Source organism: Schistocerca americana, chromosome 1 (assembly GCF_021461395.2).
Source record: "Schistocerca americana isolate TAMUIC-IGC-003095 chromosome 1, iqSchAmer2.1, whole genome shotgun sequence".
NCBI classification, from domain to species: Eukaryota; Metazoa; Arthropoda; class Insecta; order Orthoptera; family Acrididae; genus Schistocerca; species Schistocerca americana.
In genome coordinates, this window is record NC_060119.1 from 19,317,925 (window position 1) to 19,340,665 (window position 22,741).

A 22,741-nucleotide genomic window follows, 5' to 3' on the forward strand; every position below is an offset into this window, starting at 1 on the left:
GTTTGCTAGTCATTCAATGTGTGCCTGCTAGCTCAATTTTTTATCTACATTTAAAAACCTAAGAATTTGAGTCATCTTCTCCTATACCTTGGTTGTTGTGTACAATCTTATCTGCTCACATTTTGACTGTTTGGTATATGAATGATTTATAAAGTTCTAAAACCCTGAAGTAGAAAGCAAAGTTAAATCTCTGCAGTAGAAATTGTAGCTGAATAAGCTCTTCTCTTAAACAGTCTGTCATAGATGCCCGAGCAAAAAACTGTGCCCAGTAGTTGGAAGGAAACACAGGTCACATGTACAAGAATGATCCTCAAATCAGCTGCCAGTTTAAATGACATCTTATGTTGTAGAATCCTAGAACATTTTCTGAGCTTAAATGCAGTGTGATATGTCAAACAGAATGACACCTCCATACCAATCAGCTGAGACTCAAAATACGTCAGTCAAAACCTAACTCGCACTTTTCACACATGACATTCTAAAAGCCAAAATGGTAAAACGTTTCTTTTGACTACCAAAAGAGATTTATCATCACCTGGCATGTTTTGGGAAAATCCCATCATCAGTCCGGCAGCATGAAATATCCACATGTATTATAAATGTGAAGGTTTGTCTATGAGTATGTTTGTTATTCCTTCATGCTGAAACAGCTCAATGGATCTGGAAGAAATTTGGGATTGAGTTACCTTATGTCCTGAATTAACACAAAGGTTACTGTTAAAACTGAGTAGCACAAGATGTTTATTGATTTGAAGAATATAACTGGAAATATGGAAGGATAATTATGCTTGGAGAACCCTATTTACTCTTTGCTTTTGAACTGTATCATATTTGTGAAAATGCTTTTGTTATTTAATATATCCTACATAACACAGTTTAACATAATGCTTATACAGTCCTCAGGGTGTTTAATCCACAACTCCATACAAGCCATTTCATTGTAGCTGCTGAGCGTCATGTGTATCTTACAGCTCCTCAGACACTTGAAGACCTGCAACAATGGTTTCATTTTGTGCCATTGACAGAGAGGCATTGAGGCTGGATTTAATTAAAATATGTGAGTGTATCTGCTTGTAACAGGTGTACATGTGAGGACACGACATTGTTGCACATACAAATATTACAAAATATCTGCTGTACCGAACTACAAATTGGTTATTTTCTTTCTTTGTCAAGTTAGTACGTTTGCTATTTCTTTGTGCTGAAGCAACTGGATGAATTTGGATAACTTTGGAAGGGAGATAGCCAATGCCCTGAAGCAACACATACACTACCTCTATTCTGAAAAAAATAACTGCTCCCACGGGATGGTCGATGTGACTCCTGTTCCTATGGGATGGGTAATAGGATTAAAAAGCTCTCCATGAAAGTTAGCTGCCAAATGAGTTGTATTAATTTTATTGGAGATATTAGTTTTGAGAAACGAAATAATATATACATAAATCTAGGACAGCAGAAATATTCCTGTAGGATATAATCAAAGAATGGAAAATTGTTGTTCATATGATCAGTTTTGATAAGCCTGTGCTTATGTAGTCTAAAGTTGAATCACAGTTTAAAACACTTCAAAAAAATCCCCTTGTATCCATTGCAAGTATGTGCTGACATTCAGGTTGTCATTGAGTAATAGCGAGTTGGCACACGTCTGCCTCTCTGACTATTTCAGAGGCAAGCACGGACGATATGCGTTCACCTGATGCCAAGGAGCTACATCTTCAGCTGTCTCAGAAGTATACTCAAAGGCCATACATTCTACTTACTGTTGTCAAGTACGCGAATGCTCTGGTGTCTCAAATGCACACCGAGATGCGAAACGTTCAGTGTTCTTCCAGTATGAAGCATCAGCCTGTGCCGAGGTTTCAGCCGCTGTGTCATTTGCCTGGCACTCTACCTGCTCAATTCTCCACTTGTTGCTGTCTAGCTATCTTCACAGCTCAAACTCATTGTGAGCTCTGTGATACAGTAATGCCTAAACTGAGGAACTGATGAAGTGAGATATCTGACTTAAACAACCTAACCTAATAGTTAAACAGTGGAAAATCCAGCATGGAATAATGTCAGTATTATGAAACGGGAAGATTGCTACTCACCATATAGCGAAGATGTTGAGTCACAGATAGGCACAACAAAAAGACTGATAAACAAATAAGCTTTCAGCCAAAAGGCCTTTTTCCAAATTAGATGACATACAAATGCACATTCACACTAAACTCACACGCATGTGACCACTGTTATTTCATAATATTGCTATTAACCTAATAATTAACTACTCTAACCAACATTACAACCAAATGGATGACACAATTGGTAATTCAAAACAAATGCCAGTTAAAAGAAGGACTGAAATAACAAAACCTAACCAAGAAACAAACTATCAGGATCCTACAAACTAACAAAATTACTAAAGAAACTATGAATCCCTCAAATCTAACTAGAAAAGTCACATAAATGTCCAAAAAGCAAACTTTTGATATGCCAGAAACAATATGAGTGACCAAAGAAACTGTGAATCATTGAAATCCGAGGAGAAAAACTAAGAGTAAGTCAGTGTTTAAGAATCATGATAATATCACAGTCCTGTACACCTCCACAATCCAAGTTTTCAACATTAATTCTTTTGAACTATCGAGACCCTAGAAGCACTCGAAATCTACAAAAAAATTATAAATCATTCAAATCCAAACAGAAAAGCCAAGTCAGTGCTTATGAATCCTGATTACATCACAAGACAATACATTTCTAAAACATTCTATGTACTGCAAAATATTTTCACGTGCATACATTACATTGTTATGGAGTTTAGTGATGATTTTATCCTACAGGAATGTAACAATACAATGGAAAGGGTAGTTGTTGCCATAAAGCGGAGATGCTGAGTCACACAAAAGCACAACAAAAACACTGTCGGAAAGTTAGCTTTTGGCCAACAAGGCGTTTGTCAAAAACAGACAACATACACACAAGCACACACACACTTTCACACAAATGCAACTCACACACATGACCGCAGTCTCTGGCAGCCCTCTCCACCCCAGCTTCCTCCTTACCCCCAACCAGTTGTCTCTCCCAAAATGCCCTGCTGCTCACAGTCTGGCTCCAGCTGCCAGAGACTGCTGTCATGTGCGTGTGAGTTGCATTAGTGTGAATGCGCGCGTGTATGTCATGTTATTCAGGAGAAGGCATTTTGGTCCAAAGCTTGTTTATCAAACTTTTTGTTGTGCCTATCTGTGACTCAGCATCTTCACTATATGGTGAGTAGCAATCTTCCCGTTTCATAATACTGACATTATTCCATGCTGGATTTTCCATTGTTTAACTATTAGGCTAGATTGTTTAGGTCAGATATCTCACAACATCAGTTCCTGTTTAAATTTGGAATGACTGGCAAATACAGTCAAATCTTCCACAGATCTCACAGTGAGCTCAAGCTGTGAAGATAGCTAGACAGCAACAATCGCTAGTTCTTGTTGAACAGTGCACAATTGAGCAGGTAGAGTGTCAGGCATATGATCAAGCTGCTGGAACCCTGGCACAGGCTGATGCTTCAGATCGGCAGAGCACTGAATGCGTTCCATCTCAGTGTATAGTTGAGACACCAGAGCATTCATATACTCAACAACAGTAAGTATAATGCATTGCCTTTGAACGTGGTTCTGAGACAGCAGAAGAGGTAGCTTTTTAGCATCAGGCAAACTCATATCCTCTGTGCACGCATCTGGAACAGTCAAAGAGGCAGATGTGTGCCATCTCACAATTACTTGATGACAATCTGAATTTCAGAAAATATTTGCAATGAATACATGAGGTTTTAAAAAAAAGTACTTTCAAAATTGACCATATGAACAAGGCGTGCAACTTTTGTGGGGCAACGTATTGGAAGAAGGAGGCAGATGTGTGCCATCTCACAATTACTTGATGACAATCTGAATTTCAGAAAATATTTGCAATGAATACATAAGGTTTTAAAAAAAAGTACTTTCAAAATTGACCATATGAACAAGGCATGCAACTTTTGTGGGGCAACGTATTGGAAGAAGGAGACGGTGGAAATGTGTTGCTTTTGGGTCAAGTTATCCATTCCCACATTAGATGACCCTTTAAAGGAATTACTTTCTGGAAGCACTGATGAGTCACAGTGGTTCCTAAACCGTATAAAAAGAATATATGTCATGTTTTCTTATGACCTCCTTTGGGACAGACAGAGCTACTTAATCGTTTCCAGCAACAACGCAACCTCCAGGCACTCCAGGACAGGTACATCACAATACGTTCATTACATTAAAATGGCTGATTGCCGACCAGTTTTGTGCGAACCTAGGCAATTAGCTCCTGACCATCTAGTTATAGAAAAAGTAGGATTCAAGACTATCCTCAAAGAAGATATTACTCACCCTTCTGGTATTCCATAGTCATCACCCCTCCATGTAGTACCATAGAAGTATTCTTGGTGCTCATGTGGTGGGTGCTTGGTCCTCATGTGACGATTATTGTGCTCTTAATGCAAGGACAGTACCAGACAGAACAGATATCCAGTACCCCTGTTAAGAGATTATAACTACTTTTCATGCTTTCCCGACGGATCTGTTGCAAATATGCTTTTCGGGTTTGCCGCCGGATCGTATTGTGTTAATCACACAATATTTCTCCGATGCAACTGCTCGCCATCATCAGGTGGTGGTAGCTGCTGCTGTCACTGCTGCGAGGCGCGACTGATGATAATCGTGCGGCGGCGGCAGAATTTATCACGACGGGAGCAGGCAACACGTGTGCGCGGGAAGACGCTCGTAGTTGGAGGAAAGCGGCGCTCCTGGTGCCCCCTGCTGGGAGCCACAGAAAGGCCATCCGCACGTGCACTATGGGCAATGACTGTGCTGCTGGACGCTCCTGCAGTAACTAAATCTCAACTACGCGTTGCGTCACTTGAGGAAACAGAATTTCTTGTTTTCCCTGTTTTTTATTTAATGCCAGCCAGTGCTGGATTCCAGGTGGCGCTCAGTTGAAAACCTGCATCCCTGTTGATAAGATTGTCCGCCGTGCAGATATGTGTGGCCTCCTTAATAACACAGATCCAGAAAGCTGATGCTGGGGATAAAATTTCTGTCTGTTTGTAAAGCATACGATGTCCCGTGTCCAGGCAATGCTCCACTACCACTGATTTATCAGGTTGCCCCAGGCGTGTATGACAAAGATGTTCGACGCAACGTTCTTGCACGGTTCGGCATGTCTGTCCAATATAAGATTTTCCACATTGGCGTGGGATTTTATACGCGCCACGTTTCCTGAGGCAAAGGTCGTCTTTGACCGAGAACAATAAATTCCTCAGTTCTGCTGGTGGCTGAAAAACACACTTGACGTCGTGCTTTTTGAGGATTCTTTCTATTCTCGAAGACATGCCGCCAAAATAGGGCAAGAACACTGTTGCAGTGGGTGCCTCCGTATCTTCTTTACATCGCAAATCGACACATACAGAGAGCTATATTTGCAGGCCACAAGTGGCCATCATCCTGCGCAACGCGGTAGTGTCCTGTGCTCTTTGGTGCACAGAGCACATGTAGCCTCACATGCCGACAGTCTACCTGGTGAGCTACAACACCTGAGAATGGTATTCCAACAGAATGGCTATTCCGATAGGCAGATACGCCATGCATTCCGTTCCAAGCAAACTCAAAGCAGGGATGTAAATGAAGATACGGAGGCACCCACTGCAACAGTGTTCTTGCCCTATTTTGGCGGCATGTCTTCGAGAATAGAAAGAATCCTCAAAAAGCACGACGTCAAGTGTGTTTTTCAGTCACCAGCAGAACTGAGGAATTTATTGTTCTCGGTCAAAGACGACCTTTGCCTCAGGAAACGTGGCGCGTATAAAATCCCACGCCAATGTGGAAAATCTTATATTGGACAGACATGCCGAACCGTGCAAGAACGTTGCGTCGAACATCTTTGTCATACACGCCTGGGGCAACCTGATAAATCAGTGGTAGTGGAGCATTGCCTGGACACGGGACATCGTATGCTTTACGAACAGACAGAAATTTTATCCCCAGCATCAGCTTTCTGGATCTGTGTTATTAAGGAGGCCACACATATCTGCACGGCGGACAATCTTATCAACAGGGATGCAGGTTTTCAACTGAGCGCCGCCTGGAATCCAGCACTGGCTGCCATTAAATCAAAAACAGGGAAAACAAGAACTTCCGTTTCCTCAAGTGACGCAACGCGTAGTTGAGATTTAGTTCAGACTTTAACCGCAGGAGCGCCCGGCAGCACAGTCATTGCCCACAGTGCACGCGTGGATGGCCTTTCTGCGGCTCCCAACAGGGGGCACCAGAAGCGCCACTTTCCTCCAACTACGAGCGTCTTCCCGCGCACGCGTATTGCCTGCTCCCGTCATGATAAATTCCGACTACGACGCACCGTTATCATCAATCGCGCCTCGCAGCAGTGACAGCAGCAGCTACCACCACCTGATGATGTCGAGCAGTTGCATCGGAGAAATATTGTGCGGTTTACACAGTACGATCCGGCAGCAAACCCGAGAAGCGTATTTACAATTATAACTATGGTTTGCATGGTGCGACTGGCTTTCATTCAAATTCCTCTCACGAATGTGGACATCCCAAAAACCCATCGTCACACCATTTGGCTTGTTGGAGAGTCTCTTAGTGACATTCGGTCTACGCAGTGTTGCACGGTCTTGGTGAAGGTTTATTGATTCCGTGGTGCAAGGAGTGTCATAATGTTTTACGTACGTAGATGAAATCCTTATCTTTTTGACCACTGCAGATAAGCATCAGACACACTTGGTGAAAATCTTTACACATTTAGAGTAATACAGTGTGGTACTGAGTACTGCTAAGAGTGTGCTTTGCCAACCACAGATTACCTTCTTGGGCCATCGGATTTCGTCAGCAGGGTCACTACTGTTTGCTTAGAAATTAGAGGTCATAAAGAAGATTTCACAGTCCAAAACTGACAGGAAACTTGGTCGTTTCCTAGGAATGCTTAATTTTTACCAGTGTCATCTGCCTTGCTTAGCTGCGTTGCGAGAACCACTCACTGCAATACTTTGTGTAAGGGAATTCTCAGACCCAATGGATGGACGTGATGAGGCATGCCTTTGAAGCAGCAAAGCTAACTTCTGGCGCACCCCAAATTTGACACACCTCTCACATTGATGGAAGATGCTAGCTAGACTGCTTGATGTTGCTTGGCACTCCCCTTCTTTTCACACAAGTTGTCACCTTTGCAACAAAAATAGAGCACTTACGATTATGAGCTGCTTGCTGTTTCAGATGGTCGAGTACTTTCACTCCCAATTGCGATCCCAAGAGCTCACGGCTTTACGGGTCACAAGACCGTAAAAAATCTAAAGTTATGCAGAATGGATCAAGTTTCACCATATGGGGGACACTTGGTCCCTTTTATGGGGAGACTTGATCCACCACTTTATTGTGGTAAATAAAATAATCAATTCATTATTCAAACCAAATTTTATTTTGCCTATTAGATTTAAAAGAGGGAATTGAGGTTTATTAACGAAAGAAATTAACATAAAACCGTAAACAACAAATTTATCGATGATCTCTAGGTGCATTGATGAAGTTGCAATCTGTAGCCTACAAAAAGTGTTATAGGATCTTCAAAAAGTCACTAAGTTATCAAATATATATTTTAAATAATTGAAATGACTGACAATAACACTAGAATAGCATGTTTAGTGTATCAAAGGTGATTTATAAGGTAAGTACATTCATACAAAGAAAAAAGTATACTTCTTTAGGTTATCAGTAATGGTTGCCTGTGTTTGAAATATTTAACATGACAAAATTATAGACAAACATACTAATTACTCAATATTAAAGCCCTCGAATTTGACACTGTTAAAACTGAAACTGGTAACTCTGTCATTCTTTGAAGAAAATGTTGGTCATGAAATCACTCATAGAATTTGGTTTCTTTCAATGCCACATATGTCTTCAGCTTCTGGTCAATTGAACCATTGGTCATCTATCTTTCTGGCATGTTTTACAGTGAAATTCTCTTCAGGAACATTGATAATCTCTCCCACCTCATGTTTTTCAGTTTTCTTTGTTTGGAAAGTTGCAATGATCCATTTACCAATGCGTGGTTCATCATGCAAAATTTCAACAGAAACACTCCTACTCAAACTCTCCAAATCATTATCAGACTTATATGAAGACAGTTCTTCACTTTGAGAAGTTTCAATTTAGGCGTATTCTTTTGTTTCTTGTTTTCAAAAATTGGTCTCTTAGGTATTCCCACAGGTTTCAATCTTCGTGCATTTCTGAGTTCTTCCTCAAGTTTATGTTTTACTGGAGTGTTCATTAGGATCACAGTAGATGCTCATTTCCTTCCTTGTGTATTTGTAGTGCAAGCTGCTATCTTGGGTGCCATCTGATATCTTCATAGGATCTGTATGCAGTAGGTCTGATTCCAGAAGGTAAAGGTGTTGATACTGAAACAGATTTATTTAGAGAATCAAACTCTTCCACAGATTCTAAGCGCCCTGTCGTATATGCTGACGAAAATTCATCATTTATAAATACATTGGAGTGAAGGGTCATATGTCTGAACCGAAAAACCACTGATCACACTGGTGGGCGCAAAATTTTTAGGGAAAACTGTACCAAAAATCTCAGGGATATCATAGGTAGTGTAGTTTTTCCTGGAAGTGCTGCAGTCCAGTCTCCTGCTGCAGAATTATAATATGCCTTCCATGGACCATACACTGACATACCAAGGGGTTGCATTTTATGGGGAGGAACTGTCAAAAGAGTAAAACCTTTTTTTTTTTTTTTTTTTTTTCAAAAGTAAATATTCCAAACTAATATGACTGTCATGATTGTCCATAATGATAAGCACTTTGTGTTCAGCACTGCACTTATTTCCGAAAATGATTTGTGAATAGAACTGGTGGAATGAATGGGACCACTGATTCCAAGAGGAGCTCCATGGAGCATCCTATGCTGCCAGTTCACACGTGGAAAGATCATAATGGTGGTATGTGGGCTCCAATAGCATTTATTGCACAACGTGCTGTCGCAAGTTCACCTCTCTTGGCAGAAGTCATTTTTTCTACGTGTTTCCCTCTTCTTACAGCCACTATTTTTCCTGGATTGTGGACTGTAGTGGGACCCAGTTTCATCTATGTTCCATACAGATTCTGGTCCAAGAACTGCCCCAGTGATAATCTGGTGAAAATTATCAAAAAAAAACTATCTAACATTGTGTTTATTAAAGCTGTTTCTTCTGCTTCTACTGGTTGCATCTGGTGTTCGAAGAGAGAGTTCAGGACACCTTCTCATGAAACCTCTAAACCAGTCACTTCCAGCTTGGCCCTCTCTCTTCCAATTTTCCGGAATTTTCTTTTTATTTTCAGAAGAAAATTCATATGCAAGTACATGCACCACTTTTGCGCTTAGGTTATGGTGTAACTTGCTTGCTGTTTTCAAATATTTACATAAAGAATATTCTTCCTCAGTTGAAAATGCTTGAGACATATTATGCAATGCACAGAAATACAAATTGCTACCTATCACAAAGAAGAGATTTATTCGTAAGATGAACAGATTATAGAGTCAATTTTTTTCGTAGATTTGGCTCCCTCTTTCCTTTTATATAACACCCATATTTCTGCAATATAAAGAAAAATTATGATACCTTTTGTTTCAGTTTACTAGGCCTCTCATTTCATATAATTTAAAGCATTGAATTACAATAAAATGTCTACATAGTATGATTTTTTGGGTATTGTAGGTACGTTTTACAATAATGTGATGCCAGGAAAATAATCAAATCTTTGGGAAACATTTGACTGCTTACTGTGTCGAGTTTGTGAGAAGAGTTAATGTGTGGAGGTTATCTTCAGATTTTGGTAAAGAATTTCTTCTAACGTTCTGCAGCTGCATTAAATAAAGCGGAAAATAATAACCTAACTGAGGTGAATTATGGCATTCCTGGAGTCCAATAATTAAATTCTCTGTCCCAGTGTCTCGTCGTACGTGAGGATTATTTAGAATAAATCATCAAAATGGAAGCAGAATTCCAAGTGAATTTAGCGGAACAATTCAGGACCACATGTGGAAGTAAATGCACTGTCACAGGGTTGCCAAATAATTGCAACAATGCTACCAACTCTTAGCTGTGCTAGGGACAGCTATATATAGCAATATGTTTCTCATGTTCATCTTACCATGGGTGCCCATAGGAGGAGTGCAAGCATGTTTGGTATGAAGTGTCATCTCCTAACGTCGCATATTCTGTATGGGAAAACATCAAACACTACAGTCTTACAGATTCACAGGTCATGCGCATCAGTAGCAAACAGCGGTAGGAATGCGAGTGAATGAATAACAGTAACAGTAGTAACAATAACAAACTTATAATGAATTATGTTTATTGCATTACAAAATAATGTTAACAGTTAAAAATAAAAATAAATAAAAATAGGCTCATGTTCTGATGGGCAATGCATTTAGCATTTTGTTACTGAATTCTGTTCTGGCTATTTCCATGGGAAAAAAAAAAAAAACTGAAATGGTACACATCGATAGTTGAACGAGATCTGAACCAGCACCTAGCCTTGCCAGGGAGCAAACGTGACACTGGTTCATTTAGCTCTCTGCCATTACTCTGGTGGCTGTTAATGCAAACAGTTCAAGACTTGAAATACAAAACCATTTGAAATTTAAGTGTGGAATGACATTCCTATGGTCAAAAAATTAACCTCAGTATCACGTAAACGCTATGACTGTTCAGATTACTTCACCAGTATGAAAAGAGAATGTTACTAGAATTCAGCAGGATCACTCAGCAGCAAAGCTGAAAGAGAGTGAACGATGACAACCTATCATTCTGTTAAGTGGTTTTCCATGGCACCCGCATTTCCTTAAACTATTCTACTGTCTTTGATACCAAATTAAGTAATTAGTTATGTCGTCCCACCATTTTCTGGTACACTTTTCGAATTTCACATGTTTTCGAACACCATTTCTGGTGCATTCTTCTTTGGCACTCACCACCTTAAATGATTGCACTGCGTTTTACATAAAAATTATGCAAATTAACCTCCCCTTAGCTATTGTACCACCAACACCACTTTGATATAAAAAATGTATGCAAATTAATTAAATCAATATTTTTCACATGTATGGGGTAGTTTTTTTTTTAATTCACAGCACCCTATGGGTTGTTGAAATCTATGGAATACAGGTTAAGCAAAAGGTCGCTAATAAAATACAGATCCCGCCACTCGACGCTGACGCTGCCCTCCCTCAGGCTAGCGGGTTAGGCTGCAGCAACCAGGCTCCTCCACCGTCATATCCTTGCTGATCATGTGTGGTACAGCACATACTTCCTTCAACTTCTCCACAGAACTCCAAGACGCGCTCACACCGATCCCATACGCAAAACACCTCTGGGCAGCACATGTGTTTACCGTTGCTGACACTATACCTGTGGATACTGTTTCAGTGCTATCCATCCCCTGAAGGTGTTGTCCCTCCTCCAAAACTCTTCCTCCAACTCAAACAAGCAATGTCAATCATTATGCGGTAACCAACAGCATACTGGTGAACGGATGGGATGGAAAAGATCCCCAATGTACAGAACTGATGAGCATTACACTTGATTGTGTGAACAATTTTACAGTAATTTCAACACTGACCAATGATGTGACAGCAAATTTCTCAATTTCAGTATCATAGCTAAACCACCCCCTTCCCCACTTTGCAAGTATCATTGCGAATGTGGATAGATAACTGTGCAATACATCCATGCATTGTTAATTCTCAAACACATCCATCATCAAAGTATAACAGACAGTGCTCTACATATTTCTAACACTTCGAGCACAGTGCTTAATTTATGATCTATCTCTATGATGATGAGAGTAACAGAGCATTTTCGCAGTCGTAGGGTAAAATTAGAGACTGAAAGAACCCCCAACACTGTCATTGACCAACCCGCCCTGCGGCACCATGACCGATTTAATCTCCAATCGACCAGAAGTAGTCCGTTACTTCCCACGTCTCGTGAATGAATGGAGCTTGCGAGTCGTTGCCCATCCAAGTGTGCAAGATTTCTCGAGATGCGTCCATGTCGAGGAGGTTAGCACTCCTTATCGATGTATAGTAACAGATTTGAAAATGTTGTGATGTAATAGCAAACAGTTAAGAAGAACAAGAAACGGGTGATTTTTATGCATGATGGAGCTTCAGATGAATGGAGACGAAGCATTTTCATGTAAATCAACCAAGCTATCAAGTTTAAAGTATTATTCCAGAGTCTAGAATCAGTACCTGGAAGTTATTGGTAAGAGAGAACAGAAACATATACACTCCTATGGCTACAAAGTTTCAAACTTAAAACGGGCTGTATGTTACATCGCTTGATTTACTGACCTATCAGTCGTGTGGAATGCAGCGCTGTTAATATCCCAATTATTTCAAGCGCATGGCATATACCCTTCTTCCTGGTTTCTCTACGACAAACTATGTTATCGAACCATAAAACGAAAAAACTACTGCCTTAAAACATCGGCTCTGTGTGATACGAGCATGATATAGCTGCTCAGCCTGCAGCAATGCCAGTGACCTGTGTGGGGTGTGATTCACGTTTCCCATTAACAGTAGGAGCTGTCAGAATGGAGAGGGCTGTTGGAGTGTAGGAAGGTAGATGAATTAACCGTGTTGTCCTCTAGACGACCGAATAGCTAATTAATACTTAGTTTGTGTTGGATAGCTTTCGTGGTCACGTGCAAATTGGAGAAGATTGAATATGGAGGTGCATTTGCGCTGGACCGTTATTCCCAGCATGTAAATTGTTCGGTTGACCGCTTCTGCACATTTCATGCCTTTATTTAGTTGAGAGAAGTTCGATTGTGGTGTGTGCATCTAGCATGTGTAAGACAAGTTTGCTGGTTCTCTAGACATGAGAAACACCTTAGTTGACCTTGTAAATTATAGGGTGATTTGGAATCTGCTACATCACCAACATCAATATTTGCAAGTGGAAATATCAGTTTTTTTTTTTTTTTTTTTTTTTTCCGAGTAAATATCTTTGCTTCTAGTTAGTCAGTGGTTTACAGCAAGCTCCCACCTAGCTAAAGTTTCGGGTTTCTAGAGAAATAATTTTCAGTCTATATCTTCGGAATTATATCGAGCAAGTGGTACTGCTATGCAAGCGATATTGATATGTTTTTGATATTGAGGCGCACCGCGAAAATGGTATGATACTCTAGCAAGCCATGCGAAATTAGATATGTTCTTGTAACCCCCGAGTCTGGAAATGGGTGTAGACATGTGAGGAAGCAAGCAAGCTGGTCCAGACCAGAAACAGTAATGCGTTTGTGCCAAGGGGGGAAACGAGGCTGAATTTGTAGAACAGTTCTGAGAGTGACATCGATCCACTGTGGGCGCTCTGGTCACACATTGTTGGTGGATGCCCATCTGACCTTGAGGTAAATATCTAGTGCACTGTGTTGTCTGTCTTCACGGTATATGTACGAATGGTGTAAAAGGGCTGACTTTGTACGGAGAAGGATACAAATTGCATGTTTACTAGATCTATACAGTATGCGGTGATATACTGATGGGTCAGAGATTGGTTTCACATTCTAATATTCAAGCTCCCGCCCTCAGTGCGAGAGCAGTGTAATTAAGAGTCTTTCTGTATTTGAAGATATGTAGGGTAATTTGTAGGGTTTAATTGCCGGTGCAATATGGCGATCTGTGTAAAATAACTGCTGAGAGTCTGGGGGGGGGGGGGGGGGGGGGGGGGGGGAGAGGATGGATGATGCTTCCAGACCGGCGGCTTCAGTTATTCAGAGGGTAAATTCAATAAGAGAGAATCATAATCCCTCATTCCATTCATTCACACAACATCCTTTGTGCTGGGATATAGGAGTCTCTACACAGTGGTGAGAACATTTGTGTATGTTGTAAGCAGGAGGGGTAACACGTGGACAGGGTGCCATGTTAGGACCCGCAGGAAGAATGCATTCGAGGTTATTCTGAGCTATCTTCGTAAACAGGTTCTATTAGGACAAGAATTTCCATGCGGAGAAGGTGAGACATCATAAAAGATCCTACAAAAGTGACAATTAACTATTTCTGGGACACTATACAATTTCGGAGTTGTCGACACAGTTCTTATTTACATAGCCATGTGACGACAGTATAACATTGAGAACCTTTTAGATGGTGAGTTGCCAAGCGGGCATTTCGTGGCGAGGTGTTAGTCGTGCTGGAGCAGGTAATCACGGCTGGATGCAGTTTATATGACCCATTAGGATCGTTAGGGATACAGCAGCCTGTATTATTCTGGAACAGATTTCTATAGTGCGGTCTGTCACATCAGTATCCACAGGTATAGTGTCAGCAATGGTAAATACACGTGCTGCACAGAGGCATTTTGCATATGGGATGGGTGTGAGCACACCTTGGAGTTCTATACCGGGGTGGACAGGGGTGTGTGCTGTACCTCACGTGATTGGCGAGGAAGTGATGGCGGAGGAGGAGACGCTCTGGAATCGGGCCGCTGCAAGCAGCCTTGTTGCTGCATCCGTAACCCGCTTGCCTGTGGGAGGGTGGCCCGTGGACGTCAGGGTGATGCTGTGGCGGCAACGTTCGGGGTGGGGTCGAGGCCGGGGGGTAGCAGCAGCGCTGGGCACTGAATTGTGTTTTTTATTTGCGATCTTCTGTTTAGACTGTATTCCAACGATTTCGCCAACCAGTAGGATGCTGCAAATTAAAAAAAAGCTACCCCATACGTGTGAAAAATATTGATTTAATTAATTTGCATAAATTTTTTATATCAATGTGGTGTTATCGGTACAATAGTTCAGGGGAGGGTGTGAGTGAGTGAGTGACATGGAGCAGAATAGCAGGTTAAGTGCAGAACACTAGATTAATTTGCATAATTTTTATGTTAAATACAATGCAGTAGTTTAAGGGGGTGTGTGACAGAGAAGAATGCGCCAGAAATGGCGTTCAAAAGCATATGAAATTCGAAAAGTGTTCCAGAAACTTGGTTGTAGGACATAACTAATTACTTAATTTGGTATCAAAGGTGATAAAATACTTTAAGGAACTGGGGGTGACATGGAAAACCACTTAACAGAACAATAGGTTAAGCACTGACAAAGAGCCAAACATTACGTTAAGACACCCAGAGTACAGTGCCCGAACACTTAGGTTATGCAACATGTTTGCTCCATGTAATTACTTCTTACAAGACCTACATGTTTCCAAACAGCAGAGAATGATGAACAAGAGAAATCCAACCCCCACAAATTGATTTTTTTTTATAAATAAACAATATACCGTTGAATTTCCTGTTATGAGACCCTTCCTCTCCATCACCCAGACCGCCATCTTGGATTAAGTCTGGGAGCGGACGACAGCGCCCTCTGGTGGTGGTACTGTGTACTAGGCTCATACCTTGTGGTGAACACAGTTTCCCGCCATCTCGGATAACGGACTTGCGTCTTTGGATGACATCATGACCGCCATCTTGGATTACATCATGGATCAGACGACAGCGATCTTTGGTGGTGGTACTGTCTACTAGGCCCAGACCTCGTGGTGAACACACTGTTTCCTACCATCTTAGATAACGGTACTTGCTTCATCAGATGATGTCATGGCAGCCATATTGGATTATGTCATGTTGTCGGAAGTTTTGGGGCACCCTGTGGGCAGAACCCCCCCCTTTTCCCAATACTAGCATTTGCTTTGAATTTGTTCAGAGACTTTCTCTTGTTTTGTTTGTGATGTAACGTATTCGCAATTCAGACGATTTTGGGTACTGCTGTGTGGTTGCCAGGAGACATACGACACTGAGTGTTAAGATTCAACACTTAACTTCTGACAGTTAGCACCACAATTAAAATAGTATCGAGAGGAAGCTTTTGCAATTGGAAATGATTTCTAAAGCAGCTATAGTTTTACGAGAAAAACTGTAAAGCTATGCAGATAAGGCATTTCTGCAGTGAACACACTCTCTTTGTCATAATCGTAGCGAAGATAGCTAGCTCACAATGTGAAAAATGAGAGTAGGGGCAGCTTAGGCTACGGCCACACTTGCGTTTTTTGAAGCTGGACGCTGAGCGTCAAAAGACGCCACAGTTGTAGGCAGACTGGAGAAGGCCGGTAGTGGCCACACACAGCGTCTTTTTCTGCCAACGTCCGACAGGAAGGCGCATCCTCGAGGTCAGACGCTAGTCGGATGGGCCGGGACCCATTTCCTGTGTCAAAAGACGCTTCTCACATTGCGTTCCCACATGAACCCAGTAGTAACTTTGTAGTGTGTCAACACAAACCCCGTGCAGTGAAGTGTTTCATTACAGTTTTTTCAATGTGCGAGATGGAAAAAATTGAACTTGATAGCGAATGTATTATTTTAGAAGTTCAAGCTCGACCTTTTTTATCCGACATTCAAAATGCGGATTATATAAACAGACAAAAAAGAAGAAACGGTTGGCTAGCTGTGACATCTAATGTTGTTGGTGAAGGTTGGGACAACATGGACAAAGAAACAAAAGAAGCCTTAGGTAAGTGTAGAAAAAACATTTAATTTGGGTAGTATAAAAGATAAAAATACAATAAAATAATTTATGAAAGACATCTGATGAATTACATTTGTTAAATTAAGTAAGTACAAGAAGTCACAATATATGTGCTTTATTGTAGAATATTAGAGGTGTCTTGTTATGCCAGCAGTCTTTTTCACTCAGCATTTGTTGCGTATCGCTTTTGCCAGGGCACAGAACCTGCGGTAGAACAGAAATATTCAACGAAGTGGTCTCTTGTGTGTGTGTGTGTGTGTGTGTGTGTGTTCCTTTCATGATCTCTCTTGTCCCCTGGGCCGGAATGCTGTCCAAAGGACACGATAACGTGTCTTCATTAAGTTGTACCCGTCGTTTTCCCTCACAAAGCTGTGCAGTACACAAATGGCTTTAACAATTATGTCAACCAAATCGATACTGACGTCAATCGCATGGTGGAATATACGCCATTTATTGGCTAAAATACCTAATGCACGTTCCACATACTGCCTGGCACTCGATAAACGGTTGTTAAAAATTCTTTTGATGTTAGTCAAGTCCTGACTGGGGTATGGTCTCAGAAGGTTTTCACACAGAGCAAAGGCTTCATCTGCTACAAACACATACGGTAGTAATTGACCAGATGTAACGTTTGGTTAGGAGAATGGTGGTGGTAATGGTAAGTTGTTAGAATAGAGTTTCTTGCCAAAATTAGTACTTTTCAGGATGTTTGAATCTCCCTCGTGTCGAAAGGCCGCAACATCTATATATCTGAAGCAGTAATTTGCGTCAGCTATTGCCATTAAAACTATTGTTAAATACTTCTTGCAGTTAAAGTATGCACTACTCGATTCTCATGGATTAATCACTCTAATATGCTTGCTATCAATACATTCCACGCAGTGTGGAAAATAGGCGGTTTTTTTTCCCCCAAGCTGTGAACTAATATGCAACCAATATTCAGCAGTTGTTTCATATATTGGCCTTGGATTGTTTCCCAGATTCCTGAGCAATGTCTCTCGAATAATCTTTGAAATTGTTGAACGTCCAAGTAGAAACTGGAAGTGTAGATATCTGATGGAATTGCCAGTTGCGAGATACCTACATGATAATGGGTTAAAAGTAGAACTAATATTCATATTAAGTGGTTTTTTTTAGGGAAGGATGTTCAAAAAAAGTAGAAGAACATTAAGGATTGCTACTGCAAAAATGTGAAAATGCACGATGGCTAAAGTGGAGTTTCATCAAAACCCAGGAAACATTACATTTATCACAAACAGTTGTCATTTCTCCAATTTTATGTGTAGAAAGAGAGTGAGTATTTCATATTTATAATGTTCGTGCATTTTTAAGTTCCAGGCTGAGCCATGCATGACCACAAATTATAAAATTTTACTGTGGACAATTAAAGTCTCTTTTTACCACAGCACATCTGGGAATATGGCCGTCGATCTAAACAGAAAGCACGCAAGACGCTGACAGCAACACTGCACAACAAGAAGCAAACACGACACCTCAAATACAACATACTACATCCGAAGCCTCTCCCCCTGCTCGCACAGCGCAAAGGGAGAAAGAAAGTCAATTTCCGAAGAAATGAAAACAGGACGAGTTTGAAAAAAGTTGTTGGGAGTTTTGGAAACGAGTTTGCAACACTCACGTACAAAGAGACCTAGACTTATGATGCAGATGAAATTTTCTTACTGTCGCAAATGCCCCTTATTATGAACTTTAGCCCAGCTGACAAGATGGATTTTCAATTGAAATATTTACAATTGGTTCAGTCCTACACAGAGGCACAGCTGTCCAGAATCACATCTGAAAGTGACCAATGATCATCTCAGTCCACCAGCAGCACACCTACAATCATCTTCGAGGAAAAATCAGAAGATTCAGTCCTGTCCTTTTATGCATTGTAAACAAATAATACAGTAAGCAATAAAACTTCACTTACCTCAGAGTAATTGACAGTTTTTCTTCAGCCCTTATACAATCACGTAGTCGAGTGTTTCTTCCAGTAATAGCATTCGACACAGTAGACAACAGAGTTTCGTAAGACTTAATAGACATCCTGTAGTACTCAAATTTTCAGGGTTTTCTTTAAGTTCGTTGTGTAGCAGATTGAATGTTCCCCTCTCTGATCTGTCCTCAATTATTGGATGAGTCCAAAAACGTCTTTTTTGTCTCCGTAGAATCAGTAACAACACAGCAGAAAATCTCATAACTGGAATTGATCCACCTTTTTAGCACCGCTAAATGCTATTAACATTATGGGCGAAAACACTCGTTTTAATATTATACACTTGAAAACATTTTTCCATAAACAGAACTGTCACTTATTCAATAAAAACCAGAGAGACGATATCTACATCTACGTACATACGAGGCCTGTTCAGAAAGTAAGCTCCGATTGATTGCCAAATTGAAACCACAATGAACATCAGAAATGTTTTACTTGTAACAATTAGCTACACCTTTCAGCTACTTCTCTACGTAGTCGCCGTTCTGACTTAGACTTTTGTCATAGCGTTGTACCAACTTTTCAATAGCCTCATCATAGAAGGCAGCCGCCAGTGCTTTCCGCCAATTCTCCACGCTGGCCTACACCTCGTTGTCTGTGTCAAAATGTTGTCTTCAAAGACAGCGGTTCATGTGACCAGAGATGAATCTCAGGGGGAGACAATTGCGGACTGTATTGTGGGTAATCTCACATTTCCATTTGAAAACGATGCAGGAGCATCTTCATTGCCCCTGCAGAATGCGGCTGAGAATTGTCTTGAAGAAGAAACAGCACGACAGTTATGCAATGTTAGCTGCATAGCTTCAGGCGAAATTTCTCACCAGGCCCTCGTACTTGGCGGCAGACACTATTTTCTAGACATCTTTACGCACTCACTGCGAGCTCAGAAATGAGAAGAGCGACGTGATGCTAACTGGGGTTATACTAGAGACACTACCAAACACATCTGTGCAAAGCTTTATCGGATTTTCATAGTCGTTTCCATTTCGCGACCGATCGGAGCTTACTTTCTGAACGCCCCTCGTAGATGCTCCGCAAGCCACCTTACGGAGTGTGGCAGAGGGTACCCTTTACCGCTACTAGTCATCTCCTTTCCAGTTCTACTCGCAAACAGGGCGAGGGAAAAACGAATATTTATGTGCCTCCGTATGAGCCCTAATTTCTCGTATCTTATCTTTGCAGTCCTCATGCGCAATGTATGTTGGCGGCAGTAGAATCGTTTGGCGGTCAGCTTCAAATGCCGGTTCTCTAAATCTTCTCGATAGTGTTTCTCGAAAAGAATGTCGCCTTCCCTCCAGGAATTCTCACTTGAGTTCCTGAGCTACCACTGTAACACTTGCAGAAGGGGGGGGGGGGGGGGGGGGGGGGGAAATCCCCCCCCCCCCATGCCCCCCCTACAAATCGCACACTGCTGTGTTCCTGGAGACAGGTGAGGATGTATCTGGGTGAAAAGTGAGTTCATAATAGAGTTTTCCTTTGTTAGAAATATGGTTTGTATGTTGTAACTGTGAATGATTATAACGCTAAAAAAACAGTTGTAGTCCATATTCTCGCAAAATACGTAGTTAAGAGTTTAAAAAATCATTAAATTTCAAAAGGTCGGCTCTGCTTACAGATACCACATAAGTTTGAGTTGAAATTTTATTTTTAAGAACCAAATCGTTGATGTATCATATAGGGAAGTAGGCTACTTCACCATCAGATCTCTAGGAGAGAGTTACAACCACATTCTACGCTTCTTCTTACTCTTTGCAAATCTCTTAAACAATTTTTCGGGTGTATGGAGGTATGCTCCGTCTATTCAACTAACTGAAGGCAGTTTCTTCACAAATAAAAGAAGCGAAAGGCGTATGGAAATAAACAAGCTGCCTTCAATTAGTTGCGTCGACTGTACGTACCCCCCATGAATTTTGAAGCAATTAAGGGACGACGGAAAACAGAAAAGATGACGAATTTCTCGGGTGTTTTTATAGATGTATTTGTACAATGTGGTACTACACTCCATTCCTAACTCATATTCCAAAACGGAAAAAAACTCGATGTGAGTGAGAATAAAATGACATAATGTGACACTTATGATAGTTTCTAGAACACAGTTAATATCCTATCGTTGTCATGCATTCGTGGAAGCACGTGGTCAGCGAAATTTAAACAGTATTACGTACTCTAAACACACTTTTCGCAACTGTGAAGAATGAGGCAGATTGCTTTTGATCGGTCGGCGCTAGGAGAACTGACAATAGCGTCTCGGTTCGCTAGAACTGTTCAGCATCGCTTCCGAAATGCTTACAGAATAATGTTGGGGCCCTCGCATCAAAAACAACGCCGATCGGAGCACTCGCCTACCGATCCGATCGTCAGAGCTGTCGAAAGACACAAAGTAGCGCCCCAGGCGGCCGGTCCGCCTCGAGCGACGCGACGCGACGCGAGCGAGATACCACCCGCCACTCACCCTGCTGTGGGGGCGGATCCAATGCGTCGGGTCCACTAGGACCTGCCTGGGAAGCGGAGCCCACGGGCAAAACAAGTGACGCCCGAGTTGTCCTGAGGCGCCACCGCTACAACCCGAGGGAGCAGCCTGTGTGTGACTGACCGTAGCCAAAACCGTATTCGGCTCTTCGCGAACTGCGGCTAGCTGCTCCTGCATTCGCACACAGCATACACTCGTCGTAACCATCCTAGCAAGCCCAACTGAAGGAATAACTACAAAAGCAGATAGAATCCTAGATATGAAACTTGCTACCCACCTGATGTGTCCCAATGGACGCTGATGCGTTAATGAACTACGTAGCAGGCTATGCAGTGAGCAACTACTCCTCTACATGGTGATGAATGAATTTACACTTACAAAAACAAGAGATTAAGCATCTTATAACCAAAAGCACACACGGAATTTAATAAAAATAGTAAAAAGAAAACAGAAAAAGATAAACAAACTTGCCGATCTGTAGAGAATTGGAGTCTGAACTATTGCAGTAAAAATGCTTGTGATGCTTTGTCAATAACAGCGAAAAGCGCTTCATAAATAAGCTTTTAAATTGTCGGAGAGCAGAGAGGGACTAAAGTAACAAGATGATGTTACCCTAGATGAGTGTAGAACGGAATCTCTCATTTCCAGTATCTCGAAGTTGGCACATTCTACACGTAGTTTATTTCACGGTTGTTTCACATTAATACCCCTCTAGGCTATAACAACGTTCGTATGTCAGTTATCGAGGTATAGTTGTTAAAAACAGGCGGCTATTTTCAGCATTACGGCACTTGTGGCCAGATCTGACTCAGTGGACAATGCTAATTGTAATTTCATCTTGGAGACTGTTGGAAAGGCATAGTAACGCTTTCGAGATACTTACTGCGCACATCACCCTGCCTCCTGTGACAACTGCTCAGCTAAAAAGTGGAGTGCCACATAAATAGCGTAAGAACATAGAGACAAATAGGCATGGAGACTACGAAATATTTATGTTACTATGTGTAGAAAGAAAGAAACGGCTTTCCCCACAGAAAGATTAATATTATAAGGAAATAAAATAAATTTTTTTCTATTGTTTTTAAATTTGGATTTAACACTCCTTGCTGTATTATAATTGGCGTCCAATAAGGATTACCTTTTCAAAGTTTTTATTTTCTCTGGAGATGGTATAGTTTGCCGCTCTAATAATGATTTTATGCCGCGTGCATTTATTGTGGAAGGCAATGGCTCTTTTTAACTGTGCTTTCATCTGTTCTGTTGCTCGCTAATGTTTGCTTGCTGGTTTTTAAATAACTCAGAGAGAGAATATTTCAAATGTTCTTGAAGTATATTTCAATAAAACATACAAATTTTGTTATACATTATTCAGACAAGCACTGCTTAATGTGCAGCTCATGCGAGAACACAGAACAGATACAGAAGATAGAAGATTGAAAATACTCATTTTAATTAAGACTCGTTTGATCTCTTCAGCGATATTATATCTTGACTTTCCTGAACGTCTTTACAAAACGTAATGACACACTGTCAATAAAAATTTGTTTTCATAATCAGTCCTTGTGCCATTACTTATTAAACATTACCGTCTTATTTTTCTCGTACGTACGTTACATCCCATATGCCCCCACTGTTTACTGGAAGCAAAAACCTCAGTACTCGTTAATGATGGCAGACAGTAGTC